Source organism: Canis lupus, chromosome 14 (genome assembly GCF_048164855.1).
Source record: "Canis lupus baileyi chromosome 14, mCanLup2.hap1, whole genome shotgun sequence".
NCBI lineage: Eukaryota > Metazoa > Chordata > Mammalia > Carnivora > Canidae > Canis > Canis lupus.
In genome coordinates this window covers 22668800-22676960 of record NC_132851.1, presented here as the reverse complement: position 1 = coordinate 22676960, position 8161 = coordinate 22668800, and the positions used below count along the sequence as shown (strand labels likewise).

The 8161-nt window shown below is 30.5% G+C and overlaps 1 long non-coding RNA gene across 1 annotated transcript in view; it reads left to right on the top strand.

Annotated features, from left to right (window-relative positions):
- The first annotated feature begins 2981 nt into the window (after positions 1-2981).
- The window catches only part of LOC140603391 (uncharacterized), a 70112-nt gene continuing 64932 nt past the window's right edge, over positions 2982-8161 (top strand). Inside the window, exons 1-2 of the long non-coding RNA XR_012006369.1 lie at positions 2982-3311; positions 3547-3609. This is a non-coding gene — a long non-coding RNA (uncharacterized lncRNA). The remainder of the gene's footprint in view (positions 3312-3546; positions 3610-8161) is intronic.

Genomic DNA, 8161 nt, shown 5'->3' with positions numbered 1-8161 from the left:
TGATTCAGACCTTGAATAATGGTCTCCAAATTTTGGTTTGAATAAGAAACATGAGGCGGTTGTAACATAGACATCTTTCTAGACCTTGTTTCCAGACAATGAATCTGCATTTTTTACTATTCTACAACACTAATAGAGGTGTAATTTATAGTATCACATCTTAAGAAATACCCCCTAAAATTTTTTCGTATGTTTTGAGGAAAGAGAACAGTTCTCAACTACACTTTGGTTTTATAGGTTATATTTGTCTCCAAATTCTAACCACTCAGGAAATACACCCCTGACCTATCTTAACACACCTCTTGCATGAAGAATAAGTACTACTTTTTGATAAGGAACCCGTGTATTTTCACCTTAAACTTAGTATATGAGATACTGCATCAATTTCCATAAATTATAATCATGTTTATAATTACATTTATATTTAATTATATAATTAAAATTACCTTTATAATCATAATATTTAGAAGAAATACCATCTTCAAAGGCAGGGTAAAAGTTTATGTATAGACTTGACATTGATATCAATGTTTTAATGTAGCTCTGTGACTCTTAGTAATTTAAATGATCTGATCCCTGGTTTACTAGGACAAAATGAGATGTTTGGATATGATTTGTGAAAAACTCGTGTTTTTATTGTTTTCTGTTTATTTTTTGTTTTTCAAGCATATTTCTCAACGTGAATGCTTACAATTCACTCTATTAATTTATTGTTTTTCATTATGCATATTAAAATAATTTGACCAGTGACTCAAGACTAGCTGGTCATTAGAATCACACAAAGAATTTTTAAATACCTAAGCTTGGCCCCACATCAGACCAAGAGAATCAGAATCTCTAGAGATGGGATTAATGTATCACATTTCTTTTAAAGCTATCTAGGTAATTCCAGTCGACAGCATGAGTTGGGAATTAGTGGCATGGATTATTGGCAAGGCAAGTTTTGATTCTGAGATTAAAATTCATCTTCTCATTCACATGTTGCCTATGTTTCTATCTCAGTGGATGTGTGAATTTCAGCTTACATTTCTTCAGCTGCACAAATGCTTCTCTAGTTGTTGGATATTGACACAAATAAGAAGGAGATATCTAAATCATTATTTCATAAATGACAAGATCTATGACCAAATTTCCTATGGGAATAGAAAAAACTAGAATAAAATCGTCTATTTTTTCTGAAAGTCATTTTTTTCAGGTTAAAGATTTTTTTGTTTTTTCCTAGATAGGTATTGTTTTACTATTTTGGTGTTGAAATATTTTCTTGAAGAAACTGATGGTGAAATTACATTATTGATGTCTTAATGGCTTAATTCAGTGAAATAAATTTTGGTAAGTCTATGTCGGTATTTAGTTTTATGAAATTTTCTGATCAGTGGAAGTTTGGGAAGCATTGAATTAAATAACTGAGTCATACCCAATTGCTTTGACCTGTAGAGTTTAGGAAAGTAGCTATTTACCAATCATTATGGTTGTATTTCAATTCTAAAAAAATTAACCATACCACTGAGAATGACTAAATATAAACTGTGCTTATTTACATGTTGTTCTTGTATGTTGCATATACTGTACCTATGTATTATTCTATGACCTGATTTTCTATTTCATAATATATTAGGAAAATATTATTTTCATAATATGTAGCATGATTATATTATTATATTCTATAATTGATGGATTTAGGATATTCTCAAAATTTTGCAAACATAATGAAATTTTCAATCAACATGCTGTTACTATATATTATACACATGCAAATATTTCTATAAAGTACATTTTAAAAATATCTCTTTGGAGAGATACTATTTTTAAAAAGCCAGAATTATTTTTCATTCTCCATGAGAATTTATTAGAGTTCTTGTTCTCTTGTATCCCCACACAAGATATTACCAGTATCTATCATTTCTAACAACCTAAGAAAAAAAATGCATCTCTAAAAGAATGAATCTATTTCTAATTTATGTGTTGGAGAATTGGTAGTTTTTCTTCTGTGAACTGCATGTCTATAACTGTTTTCCGCTTTCTGCTTGTTTTTCTGGTTCAGATTATTTTTCTCTATTGTTCTTATGAGAAAATGGATTTTACAGAGATTCGGTGTTTGCCCAAATGTTAAACACAACACAACTATAATGTTGCAAAAGTCGGAACTCAACCCAAGCAGTTTGGCTCTATCTCTAGAACTCTCCACCACTTTACTGATACCATGAACAGAATGGGCTGGAAAGACCAAAGTTGAATAGTAGGGCTAAAACAACAAGGTAAACAGTCAAGGAAATAAAGATTAGATTTCAGAACCTGTTCTTGGAGAAGCCAGTTGGTCAGAAATCTACATAGGAAATAGCAAAAACAAAGATAATTTAGTGCAAAAATTCTTGGATGATTATATTAAATTAAAAGCCAGCAAGAACAAGAAAATAAACAAACTTGGGAAACTAGGCTTGAGTTTTAGCAGGTTTCTATGGAGTTTGTTTCTTTTTCTTCTTGCTTATGGAAGACACAAAAGTCGATGCAACCCAGCAGGGTACTTTATTCTGCTGTAAAGACATGGCTCATCATCACATTCAGGCAGTTGGTCCTTGCCAAATGGTCCCACCTGAAGATTTACTCTTTTCAGGGTGGTGCTACTGTCACCTCTTTGATATATTACTCACCTAATAAATCCAAGTGTCATTTCCCCATGGGCAATTTTATTAAAGTTTTTACAGTAAGACTCTCATGCTGTGGTTGGATCTTTATATTTCAAAAAAACATAGGTAAAAAGTTTCTACATTTCTAGGTTTCTCTGTATCCTGTACTTGGTGACACTCATGCCAAGTGATTTAAACATTAGTGATTTAAGCTTCATCTGAGAGCTGAACAGAGAATTGGAAGGAAACTCAAACTCATAAGAAAACTGGCTCCGAGGGTGGGGTCTGGCAGCCTCACCTTGTAGGCCACAATTTAGACTGAAAAGGCAAAGGAAATAGAGCAAAGCAAGAGACAGTTTGTCTGCCAGGGATGGAGCCCCACTGAAACACTGGAGAAAGACATGTATCTTTGTCCTATAATTAATGTTCATTTTCCTTAGATACAATATTTTTCTTTTCAATTTCATTATTTATTTCTCTTCATTAGCTTGAAGTTTATATCCTCTTTCCATACTGGTACTACCTATCCTTAAAATTTGGCTTAACAAAATTTATATATAGTTGAACAAAACAGGTTTTTGGTCTTCTAAACAATACAAGGATATTAGAATACTTTAAGTGTGGGCTGTATTTTCTTCTGAATGAAATGCTATTGCAACTGAGTGACTAAGTTCCATCTTGTAAACTGTAAGTCCAAAAATTAGATACTTATTGTATTTATGCTTGTTTTGTTTAATAATTTTTCTTATCATAGCCATATATATTTTTCTATTATTCTTCCATTTTTCATCTCCTCTATTCTGGTATTTTTCTTGAATATATTTTAATAATTCTTTAGTAAATCTTTCCAATTTTTAAGTCTGAATTCTTAATTTGCTCTTGAAATGTGTCCTGAGAATTATTTTCTTGTCTTACATTATAGATATTATTCTACTTTGCAAAGGTTTATCTTTTTATTGTTGCGAAATCATCTGTCTCATTCTTGGTAAGTAAACTATTTGTTTTTAAATGTTGGCTGCTTTTTTGGTTCATCTCTTTAATGTCATGTTATTTGATTTTACTCTAATATTTTAAATTTCCAATGTTAAGAGTATTAGAGATTCCTGAAAATGCTATTCCTATCTTTGTGCTAGAGTGGAAAATATTCAATTATATTTCAGGTATGTCCTTGATCTCATTATTCTAGTTCCTCTGGAATCCTAAGTAGACAGATGTTTTAAAAAACACTTATTATTTTATTATGTAGTTCAGTATTTCTTCCAGGGTTTATATCACTTAGTCCTTCTTGGCTTTTAACTTGCACCTATCTTCAAATTGCTTCACTCTCCTTTTGACTTTGTGTAACTCCATGTTTAAACTGCTATTAAATTTCTAAATTTAATTCTTTTGGGCTCTTAAACTTTCTTGAAATGTTTAATTTTTTCAAAAGACTATTATTAATAGCCTCTGGATTAGTTATACTTTATAAACATTTAAAAATATTAAAATCAATTATTTGTGCTTTGTCTCATAGTTCAATATCAGCAGTGCTTCTGTCTCTGATTCTGTTATTTAATATTAATGATTAATCTTGGTCCTTTCTGCTTGTTTCTTATGTATTCATTGTGAGTTAATAATCCTTGAAACTTGACCTTTAAATTCTGGGTTTAGTTTTATTTAGTTAGTTAGTTAGTTCATTTCCCCAGGGACAGTTTGTGTTTGTGTCTCTAGAGTCATAGAGGCATTCCTATCTGGGGTCTTTTTAATCTAAATTATCTCCTTGCCATATTTTTAGGTTGTGAAGGAAGAGTGAGTTCTCTCTCTACATAAGCATGAGATCAGACTTTCGGTTGGGAAACCCCAGGGGGATATTTTTCCCTTCTATTCCTTCTACTCTCCACATGCCTAGATACATTCACATCTTCTGAGAGTAAGCATTTGCTTTGTTTTTGTTTTTCCTTGTTCATTCACTGTGAGTTATCTTTCTCAGGGTTCAGGTTTTATGTAAGGGTCTCCTATCAGATAGACTTGTCATTTTGCATGGACTTTAAAAGACTTTATCTCTTAGCTCTGGAGTGGTAAACCAACTGTGCTAAACTACCAAGAACAATCCAACATCCCCAGGACAAAGGCAAGCTTTAACAATTGTTTGTCTGTCTGAACTTGTGCATTCTCACATTTTTTCAGAAAATATTCTTTTTCTTTACTAAGCTAACTATATATTTTTAAACTGTCCATTGAACAGTTTTAGCTATTTTATACCTAGAAAATTTCTCTGAACATCTAATCATCTGTATTGCTAGATAATAAAACCCCTGTTGTATTTGTTTTTGATTAGAAAAATGCAAGTTTGAAAAGATGTCAATTTAGACCATATTTATCCATTAATAAAAAGTAAAGTCACTGCAGCATGGAATTTTGAGATTTATTTGATAACCTTATTATTCTAAAGGATGTATATAAGAACAAATATGGAATTTTTAAAAATTAAGACTTGAAAATTGAGTAATGAAAGCAAAAGAATGCTGCCAGGTATCAAGATCTATTTCAGAATTTACTTAAATGTAAGGGGCAGGCACAAGGAGAATCATGTAAGATTAATAAGACAAAGTAGACTTAGCATGAGACCCAAATAGATATGAAAATTGAAAGCAGAATTCCAAATAATGTAGCAAAAATGAGTTATACGATACTAATGTTATAAAGGATTGGCTGGTCATTTGGAAACAATACATCTAAATTCCAGATATATATTCCAATATAACCATTGTTAATTACAATGATTTACATAAGATGATAATACTTGATAATCAGATTTTATCATAGAGTAGATTTTTCTAAGAATAACTTAAAACCCAGAATTCATATAGAAAAATATTGATAAATTTCATTTATCTATAGAACACAAGTGAGTGAAAGGTCAATAGGGAAAGATAATGGTAGCTAATGGAAATAAAAGAGGAAAGAGTTGGAGAAGGTTAGAGAGAATAAATGAAATAAGAGATGGAAGGAAGGGTTGAGGAAGAAGAGGAAAGAAATGACAGGAAAGAAGGAGGAGCAGGGGAGGAGTAAGGAGAGAGGGAGGATGAGAAGACAAGGGCAAGATATAAAATACACAAAAGACAACTTGAGAAAATTATTTACAACAAGCATATGATTGATACTGCTAATTTCCCAAATGTAGAAGTGTTATCACTGTTAGACTAAAAGCTCCATAAAATAATGAATCACATTTGTATGATACATCACTGTATCATTATTTATCATGTATGATGCCACAGTATGTAGACAAAAAGAAAAAAAAAACAGTTTGCCACAGTTTGTAGACAAAAAGAAAAAAAAACAAAAACAAAAACTAAGTAGATTTAAAATAAATTAAATAATTCTAAAGAAAAAGAATTGACCCAAGAGAAAAACAGGCAACTCTTAAAAGATAATAAAAGGAATTGATAAACACTGGAAATTTATTCAAAATTGTTAATAATTGAAGAAATAAAATAACACATGAAAAATATAGTTCATTTTTCATATGTAACATAGTTAAAGGTTAAAAGTTCTAAATATAGAGATTTGAAAAATAGAAGCATTTTAATTAGGAAAAAGATCAAATGCTTATTATCACCACATTAATTTTTCATTGCTTTAAAGTTCTGACATCTCAAACAGAAAAAAGATATAGATACATAAAATAAAGCAAAATAAAAGAAAGGGATTAGAAATGAAAAAATCAGACAGCTATTATTTATAAAGAGATGACTTTTTACTTATAAAAATTAAATAAATAAAGATAATTAGAACTTGTGAAAAATGATTACTTGTTATTAGTGCAATGTAAAAAGAAATCAAATTCCTATGAACCAAGAAAAAAATTAATAAATGTAAGTTTTTAAATGATGGCATTTCAAAGAAGAATAAAATATGTTTCAAAAATACCCTAAGACAACAACTGCTAAATCTATATAAATCTTCATAGAAAATTATATATAAAAGACTAAAGGAAGCTTATATCAAATGGAGGTACCCTATTTATTCAAGGAAAATACTACATTTGGACTTCATATAAATTGCATTATGTATTATTATTATAGATCTTTTGGGTCTTATATTTTGCTCACTATTTATATTTATACTTGTATTTATATTTTGAGATTAATCAGTGTTGTTACCTATAGTTCATTTATTTTCATTGCTAGGTATACACAATGACTTACTGATAGATTTTTTTTTTGATGGATATTTGGGCTTATTCCAGTTTTATGTATAATAAACAGTGCTGCTATGAACACTCCTATTCATGTAAGTACTGCAAATGAGAAGATGTTTTTGTAAGGAGTGGAATGTAATGGAAATGTAGATCAGAGAATATGTATATTAAATTTATTAGATAAAGCTGAACTTCAAAATGGTCTTATCAAATTACAAACCCATCAGGACTTCAAGTGTCTTTTTCTTGCTCTACATCTTTGTCAATATTTGTCTTGTTTTCAACTGGCCACCCATTTACTAGGTAGATAGTCCTATCTTATTGTGGCCTAAATTTACTTCCTCTTCTTAATAATAAAGAGATTAAACACTTTACATATATTTAATAACCACTCAAATTTAATCTTTGTAAATGCTGTTTTTTGTTCTGTTGTCAATCTTTTTCTAATTTGTTTTGCAGAAATTATTATTTTTTAAATATTTTATTTATTTATTCATGAGAGACACAGAGAGAGAGAGAGAGAGGCAGAGACACAGGCAGAGGGAGAAGTAGGCTCCATGCAGGGAGCCCAATGTGGGACTTGATCCCGGGACTCCAGGATCACGTCCTGGGCCAAAGGCTAAACCACTGAGCTACCCAGGGATCCCTGAAATTCTTTTTTATATTTTGAATATTAGTACTTGTTGGTTACAAATATTGTGTTGGGGAGGAAAAAATTTATTTTATCCTTCAAGATTCTTCTGGCTCTAAGAATTAAATTGACATGAGACAGATTGACAGAAAATTGGATTTAATTACATACGCATGGGGAATCCACATAAACATGAGAGATTCCAAAGACAGGTAAAACGAAGTTATTATATATTATATAATATATATTATATATTATTATATAACATATTATATATGTTATTGTAGATTGAGAAGAAGTGGGTAGGGATCTGGGGCTGCAAAGAGATGGAAGGCAATTCATAGAAAGAATGGAAAGAGTAAATGATAAACGAATATTTGCTGGGCCATTCAGAAAAAATGGGGCACAGAGGACGTTGATCAAACAGGCCTTGCTAAGTTCCCTTCTACCATACCTAGTTCATATTATATTATGGTTAATTATGGTTATAGCTTCCTTCCTGGGACAGGTTCTTCTCTAACTAAATCCTTTTAGACAGTTAGCATGAAGGCAAAAAAAAACTTTCTGAGTCTTCTGTTCTACAGAAGTCTACAGTTGCAACTATTTTCTCTCACTTTATGATATATCTTTTTTTTAAATGCTAGTTTAAAGGTGTCTCTAAGCATTCTTAAATTTAATATGATTTAGCAATAGGCTAAATGACTAGTGCTTTTAGTGTCATTC